This window comes from Tachypleus tridentatus, chromosome 4 (genome assembly GCF_004210375.1).
Source record: "Tachypleus tridentatus isolate NWPU-2018 chromosome 4, ASM421037v1, whole genome shotgun sequence".
NCBI lineage: Eukaryota > Metazoa > Arthropoda > Merostomata > Xiphosura > Limulidae > Tachypleus > Tachypleus tridentatus.
The window spans coordinates 85,472,739-85,485,942 of NC_134828.1; the positions used below are offsets into that span (position 1 = coordinate 85,472,739).

General features: G+C 33.8%; 1 long non-coding RNA gene across 3 annotated transcripts in view; it reads right to left on the bottom strand.

The window, feature by feature from the left end:
• Positions 1-2,496: 2,496 nt before the first annotated feature.
• LOC143249613 (uncharacterized) overlaps positions 2,497-13,204 on the bottom strand; it is a 94,829-nt gene continuing 84,121 nt past the window's right edge. For all 3 annotated transcript variants that reach the window (XR_013027861.1, XR_013027863.1, XR_013027862.1), the window contains 3 exons: positions 10,967-11,049; positions 9,746-10,058; positions 2,497-6,082 (listed from right to left, as the gene is read on the bottom strand). This is a non-coding gene — a long non-coding RNA (uncharacterized LOC143249613). The remainder of the gene's footprint in view (positions 6,083-9,745; positions 10,059-10,966; positions 11,050-13,204) is intronic.

Here is a 13,204-nt window from a genome sequence, read left to right on the forward strand (position 1 = left end):
GCTCTTTAGATCCAAAAGGCAGATTCGCGACTTCCTAAAGCTGCTGCTAAATGGTGGCAGAGGGCTAGGAACTGATGTGTGGTAAATCTCTGTCTGATATTTTGACCCTTTTGAAAGATACAATGAAGGGACATGTCTGCTAACTACTAGCTAAAACATGGATGTTAAACGTACAATTGAAGTAAATGAGCTCGTTGCCTAATTTAAAAAAAAAAGTAATTTTTTAAATGTTAGGAGATCTTTTGATAGTGCTTATAATAAACTTCTCAAGTTCCGAGAGGAGAGCCTCATTTATGGCAAAGCTGTTAAAAACTTGTAAATGTCAGGCCTAGGAGCTTCACTTATAGAAAAGCTGTGGTCTCTAAAGATGCTTTAAATAGATATCAAAGAACAAGAGTCAAGGTTGATGTATGTTTTTTATCGTTATATAGACGTATATATAAAAAACACAATTGAAAAAGTATTTTTTTTAGAATAGTTTGATTAAATAGTCCATGAGATTTGATTTCATTTAGTGTTTAATCAAATGAAGTTTGATTTCTACAATCATGTCTTACGGTATTTCAGTTCTAAGAGCTACGATGGATTACATTACTACTGTTGAGCATAATGTAACTGCTTGTATTTTTATAGGCTTTAGACTTATGTGGTACTTATCGATTGGTTCTATAACAACTAATTACAACTTAAACTATCGAGACCTAATTGCACTCTGGTACATTCTCACACTGACATTCACGAAGCATTTCCTCTTTATGCCCTTATTTCAAATATTGTATCTATATAAATATAACAGTACTGTTACATGTAACAGGACGCCATACACAGGACATACCAAAATTGGTATAGAGGCTCATTAGATCCAAGGGGTACATACAAATTTTCACTTTCGCGTTTCTTGCCGATACTTCGCTCCTCTATAAATGGATCTTTGCCAACTGTGGTTTGGAGGTTTATTGGATCAGTAAGGAGACACATACAAAGCTGCGACTTCACATTTTGTGTTTTGCAGTTTTAATGGATGCTTTATTGCGTTTTTATACTTATATATAACGGAAGCAACTCTTCATTTTCTAAGATAACCTGTCATTCAGGGTTGGGCTGGGTACTCCAACTAATATTTATTTTAGAGCGATAAACACGTTTATACATCAAAAGTGCAATAAACGGTACGTTTACAACGCTAAAATCAGGGGTTCAATTCCCCTCGGTGGGCTGAGCAGATAGCCCGTTGTGGCTTTGCTATAAGAAAAACACACAAACACACGCAATAGTGGGCAGGTAAAGAAACGGGTAGAAACAAACATGCTAAGATAGGTATGTATAAAAAAAAGCGAACATAGATAGACACTTAAACATAAAAAATACACTAAAATACATTAGACTCACAAGCACATATAGATAAATATATAGCGTGTTTGAGTAACAAACTTACATATAAAAAAGCGACCAGATAGTACTTCATATTGAACGTTATTAATTATGTTAACAACAGATTATTTAACTATGGAACACAGGTGATGGGGTCATACAGATCATAAAGTTTTTATTTTTAGAACGTCTATACGTATATTACTATATTCTAAATCTTCTAAACCTGAGGGAAGGTTTTGATTGCTTTTTTCCTTACAAATAAGCCCGATATCTTTTGAATTTAGCACAAAGCTACACGAGAGCTATCGGTAAAGAGAGCTACATCATCTATAAACCTCAGTTCTGTTAATGTTTCACCATCTATTTCATACCTTCATTTTCTAACTCAGTTTATCTGAATACTGTAAACACATATACTCAGACATTTGTAAAATTAATATATCAACCAACGTAAGAGTCACAAGTCCCTTTTTGTTCTCTTCTAAAGCCTTATAGCAAAACCTGTCAAAGTCGGAAATTGCATAGGGCGGAAACCTATGCAAGCCGGAAATATCAAAATGTTGCAGCATTTTCTTAAGATTTCTCTTACAAAAAACATTTATATGGTGGAACCTGCGTAACACGGACGGAAGCTAGCTTTCACCAACCTTGTCTATCAACAAGTAGGATAAGAACCTGAGTAAAGTGGAAAAAATGTTTTTGATTGAATATTAATTTCTTATTTATTTAATAATTTATTTAAATATTAATAAATTATCGGACATTTGTTTACAGTAAGTATTGGTTAAATATGTTCTGTTCTTTTTTCTGCCGTCATTATTTTTGCAGGTAAATAAGATTCATGATTTATAGAAATATTTTTGTCTTTTAAGTGCAAAATTATACTCTTTAAATAATTCCCACGGAAAAAGAAATTCCTATCTTCCATAATTTTAAAATTTAGGGAAAAGTTACCATGGTAATAGATAAAAGTGAAAATCAGCGCTGTTTCAAAAATTTAAGGAAGAATCAATTTCCTGTAGAATGGAAAGCGAATAATAAAGTGTGGATTCCTGAACAAATTAGAATGAAAAAAGCGAATAATAAAGTGTGGATGACAAGTGCAATATTCCAGGAATTTTTGAACAAATTAAACAAAAGAATGGAATCAGAAAATATGTATATTCTACTTTTCATAGATAATGCAACTTGTCACCCTAAAGTTCAAATTTCAAATGTTCGTTTAGTTTTTCTACCTCCATGTACAACATTAGTTCTACAGCCATTAGATAATGGAATTATACAGTGTATAAAATTGAAATACAGAAAACTGATATTATTACAAACATGGACGACTGTAAGAGAGCATCTGAAATGACCGTGAAAACTGACATGTTAGATGCAATTACATTTTTAAGTCATTCAATGAAATGCGTAAAATATGAATGCGTAATAATGTGCTTTCAAAACTGTGGATTTATTCTTAGTAATGGCGGAGATCGTGGAGAAGTTGTTTGTTATGACGATTCTAGTGAAATCCAAACTCTGATTGAGAAAATTGATGCAGGTGATTCTGTGAACGCGGAATGTTTTGTGAACGTTGACAAGAATATTTTAACAGAAACTGATGAAATTGATTTAAAATATATAATAAAATCGCAAGATGGTAACAGTGTGAGAGATTCAGAAAGATTAATACGCAAGTGTTAAGTTACATTAACGCTATCAAATTGTAGGCAAAAATGAAGGGAGAAAATGAACTTCATGAAAAGGCCGTAGATTTGACGTTCTCTTTTAACCGCATGAGAAAGTCCATTATAAAAACGAAACAGTTGAATCTGGACACTTTCATTAAATAAATTTGATTAAGATTTTGTGTACTTAAGTATATTTTGAATGTCTATTTTTATTCAAATAAATATAGTATAAATAGTGTAATAACTTTATTCACAAACGTCTTACTTCCCTTGAATCAAGTAAGTATAACGTTCTGCTCAAAAATTATATATATTTAAGTTTTTGCATGTTCACTATGTCTGAGCCAGAAATTTTACTCGGTCCCCCGCGTTTCCACCTTAGACAGGTTTTACTGTATAAGCTTCTCAAATCTTCTACAACTTTTATCCCTTCATTGAGCACTTACTTGAACATTTCTTTTCCCACCTGTCTCATATTTTGTCCTATTACATCTTTTTAAATTCTATAAGAAATATTTCATCGCTTGTATATTATAGAGCGTTATAATGTGACGGTCAATCCCACTATTAGTTGGTAAAAGAGCAGCCCAATAGTTAGTGGTGAATAGTGATGATTAGATGCCTTCCCTCTCGTCTTACACTGCTAAATTAGGAACGGCTAGCTCAGATAGCCCTCGGGTAGCTTTACGCGAAATTCAAAACAAACAAATAAATAAATTCCGTTATGTTTCAAATCTTTTATTTTATATTTGTTGCCCATGTATTTCTTCTGGTCCATTAAAACATCTTATCCTCAATATTCCATATCCCAGAAATTAGTATGATAATACATTGATACAGACATATTCTTACTGATTTATTCCACGTTTTTATTATTTTCATTTTTCTCTTTTTTTATTGTATTTCTAAATAAAGCTCCTTTATTTTTTCCTTCCTGAACTTGAATGCATTTTTTCGTCCTTTTGGATCTTCTCGTGTTTCTTATCTTATTTGTTATCTTTCTATTTCTTTATATAGTACCTAAACAGCTATGTGTTTATTTAATCTTCATAAACATTTAGTCTGTAAATTATCGACCTCATTCTGTAATCATTCTTTAATTTCACGCCCTACATCAAGATGGCGCTCTCTATAGAATTAAGCTTGAAAACTTTCTTTCTCTTTTTCTCTCTAGATTTAGTTCATTATTATTCTAGCTTGATTTCTATTGTTGTTATTAAATGTCGCGCAAAACTACACGAGGGCTATCTGTACTATCCACTCCTAATTTAGCAGTGAAAGACTAGAGGGAAGGCAGCTAATCATCATCACCTATCGCCAACTCTTGCATTACTCTTTTTACCAACGACCAGTTGGATTGATCGTAATATTATAGCACCCCTCACGGCTGGAAGAGCGAACATGGGATTCAAACCCACACACCTCAGATTGCGAGTCAAGCGCCCTGACCACCTGGCCAGGGCGAGTCCTTATTATTGTCATTTTACTATTTTAAGTTTTTCTTAAATGCTTTTCCAAATGATACGCACACACATGTATATTAGATAGTAAAAGGTTTAAAGGCCTACTTTGTTTTACTCTTGTATTCATACAGATTTTTGTTTTGATTATAAATACAAATAGTTGTTATATCGCCCCCCGCTAGTACAGCGGCATGTCTCCGAATTTACAACGCTAAAATCAGGGGTTTGATTCCCCTTGGTGGGCTGAGAAGAAAACTCTGTGGCTTTGTTATAAGAAAACACACACTGTTGTTATATTAATTACATCGTCACACGTTTCAAACGCTTCCCATCTATTTACATTTCGTATATAACATTATCAATTTTTTCTATATTAACTAAATGAAAAGTTTTAAAATTAATAAATGCCTCCCAGTAACTCAGGGCTTAGTCTGGATGTTTATAACGCTTAAAATTACGGCGGGTTATAATTATAAAGTTGAAATCTGCCGGTTGTTTCTTGTGATATGCACATCTACAAGTAATTTTAGAGGAACCATTTACAATTTTATTTCAAAAAACCCTTAAAGACATGGCATCTGAAAATGTTACTTTTTCAGTGTATATGGTGCTATACATATTGTATCACAGGTGTCTGTTGTATACACCAGTGAGTTTTAGCTCCTATAATTTATAATAATGGTTTAAAAATTAAAAGATTGTGTTTTGTTTCCATAACTTAGCTGTTTTTTTTTCTCAGACCAGTCAATCATTTCATATTGCAGTACTATCATTTTCACTTTTCGCACATTTCTGAGATTTTTATCACTGAAATTTATATAGAATCTTTGTTGTAAAGCTGTATGGTATAATATATGCTTAATTTAGTGCTTAACAAAGTGAAAAACATCGGTTGACAAGCTTAAAAAGAAGTTCCACTCTTCTGATACTCAACCAGTTGCAGGGGTGACTGAAGTTGCCAATAGTCTATTCAGAATGAGCTGGAAACATCAAGATAAAGATGAGCACTTCACCACATGAGGAAAATACCACAGAATCTAGCAAGACAATAGGAGCTCTAAATCTTGCGTGCATTGTTGAATAAATGATGAAATCTGAGGATATAATCATTACTTATCACGGTGATGGAGGCAGACAGTTGGTAAATACTCTGTTATCATTGATGGCAAGTACAGGTCTTTTCCAACATTACCTATTGCCAGTAAGAACCGCTCCAGCCTTGCACAACTTAAGTAAAGATTTTGAACATTTTTTGCCGTATATGGTGACGTTGAAGCATCAGACATTTTTAAACAATTACTTTACAGGAAATATATGTTACAGCTCATTACTTTGATAAACAAGTAGTCCTAGAACTTGGAACTAATCGTATCCCAGTTCGCTTGCTATACCATACACACTGCACTTATGCTCAACAGAAAAATGGTGGAATTCCACAGCAAGGTGGAGAAAGAAATAGGTCCATACAAAGCATATTCCTCTTGTCTTGTTAATGTCTCACGACTCTGTGACAAAGCAGTTCACTGACTGCTTCACTCCGCTGGTTCCACGTGACTTTGATCCTAAAGCCTGGAATAAAACAACATAATTTGATGTACAGATTGCTCAAAAAAAAAGTTTAGCAGTAATTTTGAAAAAGAAAGTTCCACTGTAAAATTCATTGAATATTCTTAGTTCATATCCATAAAGGTTTTTACGACCAAATAAATAAAAAACTCTATAGTTATGTTTATTTTTACCCATATTTTAATAATTAACCAGCATCAGTTCAGTTCTCTAACATTTTTGAAATAACACCCTTTCCAGGTTTCGATATTCATGGTGAGCACAACACAGGTAGATTTAAACAACAACCAAACAAGATTTATAAAATTCATAATGATACTTCACGGTAATTGCTTACCTTATACGTTGCTCATATTATTTATTTACTGTTACGTATTCTAATTTATTTTGGGCGAGTACCAGACTTAATATGTTATATACGTTACGTGTTAAGATTTTAAATAGCCGGAAATTTTAATTTTAATTTAGAAGTTAATTGAACGTCGACATGTATCGCAGTTATTTGCCAACAAGATTAATACACACAATTTTCTTTCTTAAGACAAATGTATTTTAATGTACAAACAAAATTACAACTTAAAATAACGGTTTTTACACATAGTTATATACAAAAGTTTTACAAACTTACAAACAGTGCCAGGTCCATACCGTTTCTGATCAAATATCTGTAGTTTTCCAATTAGCACGCATTTATCACAATTATAGCTTCAGAGGTTTATAACATACTAACTGTAGCAACCCAACAATATTATAAAAAACTGTTTCCCCGCATTATGTTGATTACCGTTTATAAGGTGATGAGAATTTACAGAAATTTCAATTAAGGCAATAATACTGGTATTTTTCATACACATATCGTACATTGTTGATTCTTACGCTCAAGAATCTTCTATAAATTTATAAAACAGGTGAGCCTTTCGCAATACGCGTTTCACAATACAATTTACATGCATTTCTAAATATATCTTTATCCAAAACAAAGATGAATATTAAAATAAAACTTAAATAGGAAACCAGTTACACTACTTATATTCTTGGAGTAAATTATCAAGTACCGTTTCTTATTGTCCTCACCTTCTAGTCATTTGTCCTTTAACCCAGCAGTATCAAATTATTTCATCTTTTCTATAATTATCCAGCTCTATTGTTTAGTCCAACTGTATTTGATGCCGTTATTCTATGTAACGTTTCTTTAAGCAATTCTTCCACTACTGTCAATCTCACTATTTGTTGGTGAAATAGAAGCAAAGGGGTGGCGTTAGATAGTGATGACCAGTTGTTTTCTCTCTAGTTCCCAGCGTCCGTTTCACCAGTAAAGTCATACATAATTCCATAATCGCTGCTTTTAATGATATGTCTTGATGTGGTATATAATGAATACATAAGGTATGTGATGACTGAATAGAAGATACGACTGGAAGCCTTATCATAGTGAGCCCATATTCGATTTTCCTCGTTTTCAGACTGAGATACTTTTATGTTGCGTAATCGTTGCTGGGAGCACATGGACAGCTATTGCCACTGACCTTTGGTTTGTGGATTCTTATATTTTACAAGACGCCGCACCTTTCTTAGCACGGCTAGGATTCAATTTGTTGCAAGTCTTTTTGTGGATAATTCTGGTGTCCTAAGCTAATTCATGCTATTTAATTTTCTGAATTAACTTCAAGCTTAGGAGTTTAAAATCCACGCTCTAAACACATTTTTACAATTTTAGTGTACGAATATTTTGTGTCGAAAAAAACCCATTGCATACTTGTGACAAAAGCAATAATTTTTATGTGATATAACACTACCTAAGAAACGACAGACAGTATCAAGATATAATTCTTATACACACGGTTTCATCGTGACTTTATAACGGATGTAGATGACACATGACTTTTGATTTGCACATTAAAAATAATTTAAAAATCACGTACTAAGCCATGCAATTCCAATGTTTTCCTTCTTTCCACTTTAGATCATTTGCCTCTAAATACTGAACTTCTAAGAAGACAATTATTGACTCCTTTTTCATCTCTACTTCCAATTTTCTAATTTCGTATATTTCAAACCAAATTTTCATTATAATTTTAACCCTGTTTTCTCTTTCTGCCTTACTTTCTTCTGTTTTCCTTTTCCATTCTCTCTTTCTTCTTACTATAACAGTTGGCCAGGTGGGTTAAGACGTTCGACTCGTAATCTGAGGGTCGCGGGTTCGAGTCCCCGTCGCACCAAACATGCTCGCCCTTTCAGCCGTGGAAGCGTTATAATGTGACGGTTAAGCCCACTATTCGTTGGTAAAAGCCCAGAAGTTGGTGGTGGGTGGTGATGACTAGCTGCCTTCCTTCTAGTCTTACACTACTAAATTATGGACAGCTAGCGCAGATAGCCCTCGTATAGATTTGCGCGAAATAAAAAAAACCACCAAGAAACCTTCTTCTTGTGTTAGGTGTATTCAATTATTTAAAAGGATACAGACTTCTTTAATCTTCTTTCCTGTTGATCACAACTTTTCCTGAAAGGTTTTACTAATTCTTCTAATACTTTCATCAAAGGTCTGATCTTTTCTTCTAATTCTTACCTTAATCTTTAAACGTATACCCTGTTTTGTTACGCATTTGTTGCTCACTTTCAGCCCCCCGCTAGTACAGCGGCATGTCTCCGGATTTACAACGTTACAATCAGTGATTCCACTACCATCGGTAGGCTTGGCATATAGGCCGATGTGGCTTTGCTCTTTTTCTTATAACATTTGGCTCAATCTTAAAAGTCATGTTCTGTTCGTTCCTCATACAACTTGCCTTAATCTTAAAAAAACGTATCTTATTCTTGCCCCCCGTAGTACAACAGTATGTCTCCAGATTTACAACGTTAAAATCAGGGGTTCGATTCACCTTGGTGGGCTCAGCAGATAGCTACATGTGGCTTTGCTATAAGAAAACCCATATCTTATTCTTTCCTTATAAAATTTGCCTCACTATTTTAACACATATCCTACTCTTTCCACATGTATTTTGCCTTAATCTTCAAACACATGTTTACATACATTAAGCTGTTTCAAACTTCATCATCACTCCTGAACTCGTTTCTTGTCCTTTCTTTCTATCAGTTTCCACTTCTACCTACTCATAATTTCTCATATTCTGAACGTCATTATATTTTCTCAATAAATTAATACCGGTTAGGGTCGTATGGAGCCATCTGAACAGTTAAAAAGTTAAGAAAAGAGCTACAACGTTTAACTTAGGAATATTAATTTTATATGAAATATAAACCACAAATATATGCTGGTTATTGCATGAAATTAACATATAAAAAGCAACAACAAACAGGCTGAAAGTAAGAGGGCAAGAAACAACAATTTGTCATTAAAATCACCGAGTACAGTTATAGTCCTTTGTTGTAATAGAACAAAAAGTTAAAGAGTTAAATAAATAATATCTGCAGATAAAGTAACTTCTACAATGTTAGACAATTTTTTTCAACTAACGAATTGCTTATCGAAGGTATAAAATGGTTGTACTATAACATTCTCCGTAGGGTGTTTTGTTAAACTATACGACAATTCAAGTATATTGAAAATTGTGTGAAATGTGGAAGTTTTTCACAGAATGTATATCGATATAGGTTTCTATATTGCTTTGTTATGTCTTAAAAGTTGTCACCCTACTTGACAACTACCTTTCAAAGACGGCTTGGCATGGCCAGGTGGTTAGCGCGCTCGACTCGTAATCTGAAGGTAGCAGGTTCGAATCCTCGCCACCCCAAATATGCTTGTCCCTTTCAGACATGGGAACTTTATAATGCGACAGTCAATCCCACTATTCTCTGGTAAAAGAGTAGCCTAAGAGTTGACGGTGGGTGGCGATGACTAGCTGTCTTCCTTCTAGTCTTACACTGCTAAAATACGGGCGGCTGGAGTGTTAGCTGCTCCAAGGGAACTGAGAGAACTATGTCAAACACAATCGTGTGTCAAAGAGTAAGAACTAAGAAACTGTGGAAAAAGAAATGAAAAACAGCTTTTAGTTACACGTTCATGATGAAATCTGAAATCACTTGTCTGTTCTGCTGATTACAAAGAAAGGTGTTCCAATTTTACACTTTGGTTCCTGAACTAATAATGAGGAGCTTTGATTACCAGTGACGTCACTATTATAATCTTCTGTAGTTTACCTTGAGCTTAATCATTAAATCTCTAAATTAGAAATGTCACATGATGCTTAGATGTATCGCATATTGCTTATTTGACGATTAGAGTATTTCCCACACGAGAAATCAAGTGGCAAATCTGTTATTAACGCCACCGCATCGAGGTGTTATAAGAGGCTTAAAACAGATATTTTAAAGCATTCCTCCTGCAGTTGCAAGCACACAACCATGCCTCACTTTATCTGAGGCGTATTAATGACTCAAAGTTTGGTTAAGTCATATCATTTTACGATTTATACATAGAGAAACTCACCAATGAAATAACAGGTCATTCTTGGCAACATTAATAAAATGTACAAACTAAGAGAGTTATGTGGCAAACTCATAAATTGCTAGAAATGTTTGCCCTCAATTTTGTTATTTATTCGAATATTTAGAACTGTTGGATATACTATATATGCTGCAGTTAATCATAATTTTACACTTAGCAATTGCATAAAAGAAATTAAAATAGTTTTATTTATTTTGAAAAAAAATGTTTTATTATTTATTCATGATATATTTTCTGATGTCACGTGATTTATCACAATTTTCTTTTTTATTCAAGAGGATCCATTTTGAACTTTGACGGAATTTCTGGTGTAGAGAACAAATGCATGTGTTATTATTGTTAAGAGTACGAAGAGGTTCTTTGTGACAGGAGCAAACAAGTCGTTCCGACAACGGAAATATCTGTATTCACTGAGCCGTTACCAGGATGTTGCGCTGTCCTTAAAACATCTCTGTCAAAACGTCTTCCAGTATAGCGTCACTTCCGGTTTTCCCAGTTGTTTACCCTAATGTAGAAGAAACAAGTATTTCTTAATTTTAACGACTCACGATTACGAAATGTCAAAGGTCTGCTTGAGGAACAAATGAAACAATAATTTCCTTTCGAGGTACCCGACTAATACTTGAATATTCATTAACTCTTCTTGTAAATACTTTGTATTAGGGTTATCATCTTTGTTTGTTTTCAGTTCAACTTTTATAAAAATGTGATAATAAATTTTGAGTTAAAATAATTTCAAAAAGCAAGAGAAATAAGTAATATTTATTTTTATGAGATATGATATTTTCTCCTAATTTTTTCAAGAAATAAAAAATCAAATAGATAAAGACAGCAAATAAGACAAATAAAATCCAACTAGAAAGGCTGGACAAGGCCGAGTTGTTAGGGCGTTCGTCTTATAACGTGAGCGTCACACAAAACATGATCGTTCTCTTAACCGTTGGGGCGTTATAGTTATAAAGTTACAGTCAATCCCACTATTCTTTGGCCAAAGAATAGTCCAAGAGTTGACGGTGGGTGGTGATGACTAGCTGCCTTTTCTCTAGTCTCACACTCCTAAATTAGGGACAGCTAACGCAGATAGCCCTCGTGTAACTTTGCGCGAAATTAAAAAACAACAAGAAGCAAACAGTCGAACCACAAAGCAGAATAAGAAATAGAATGAGCAATTTAAGTTCGAGCATTAATAAAGCAGTGAAGAAATAATTGAAACATGCAAGTATAGTGAAAAGGGGAAGGAAATAAGGGATATCAGAAACAAGTGAATAATCAAAATAAAAGCTCAAAGGAAAACGTAAAAAATCGAGGGAAAAATGAGTTAAAGAGACAGAATAAAATTTGATTGGGAAATAAAAGACAACAAAGCAAGCAGAAAGCGATTTTTAATAAACAAAATTAGCTGTGGAAGATTTTGTAATGAAGTCAAGCGTTGTATTTTGTACTTGTATTTGAAATTTGGAGCAGCGTATGAAAAATTCGAGTGAAGAACGTTCTAACAAAATATATCTATTTTATAAGTAATAAGATCATTCTGTTTGTTCGCGTTAGAGCTGTTTATTTAACTACAGCTCTTCGTTTTCTAGAAAATGTCGGACTGGTACGAGTCGGTGCTGTAACTCAAGCAAGCTGAATGAGCGGTAACGTGTTCTCTTATTTTCTCAGCTTTTCCACTCTCACTCTGAACAGACTTCTGAAGGTGGTCGAGTTTCGGTGTACAAACCTCACACCGAAGTACTGGGCCTCTGTACGCGACCAGATTTATGGCTTCATAACTCAACTTCAATGAAAGCGAAGTAAAAATTTAGTTAAGTGTTTGTCTCCGCACGAATCGACATATTCTTACAGAGATAGAATAATACCAATGTACTATATAGTTTCTAATTTTCGTTCCCTCGCAATTTGTTGCTTGTGAGTTGAATTTATTTATTTTTTGACGCTGATAAAGTAGCGATAGGCTTATAATACGTCTTTTACAAGTCAGTTATTAATTACTTGAGTTACAGGCAAGCTAATACCGAGACCCGCCATTGTGAAGGAGTTGCGAGCAACACAATAAAGACGCCTCATAAGAAGAAATGAAGAGCTTTTTGAAGTTAACAGTGGCCCAGCGCTTTGTCTGGCAACTTGCCAATTTATCAACTTAAAAACAGAGGTTAGTAGGGTGTTATAATTCAAATATATTATATCATACAAACTGAAACTGTCACAGCATACAATTTATTTATTTTTTCCCTCAAATACAACACTGACCTTTGTTCAGATAAGAATTCACTCCAACTTAATATCTGAAAATCATTTTAACAGACTTAGTCCAAGTAGTTCAAGTACTCTTTCGAAGTTCCCAAGAAAATAGAAAAAGCAAAATGAACGATATTTATATTTTCGTAAGCTTCGTGTGTTATAAAAAAAAAATGAGAACGTAAGAATTATGATATCAGGTTTAAAATTCAAATGTCTAATGGTAAGGTATCAAGAATACAACCCTCCAGTGACACAGCGGTATATTTGTGGACTTACAACGCTGGAAAGCAGGTTTCGATATTCGTGGTGGGCATGGCACAGGTAGTCTATTATGTAACTTTGTGCTTATTACAAACAAATAAACCGAAAAAACAAAGTAGAATTTCATTAAATATCTAAAAATAAAAAAGATTTTGTTT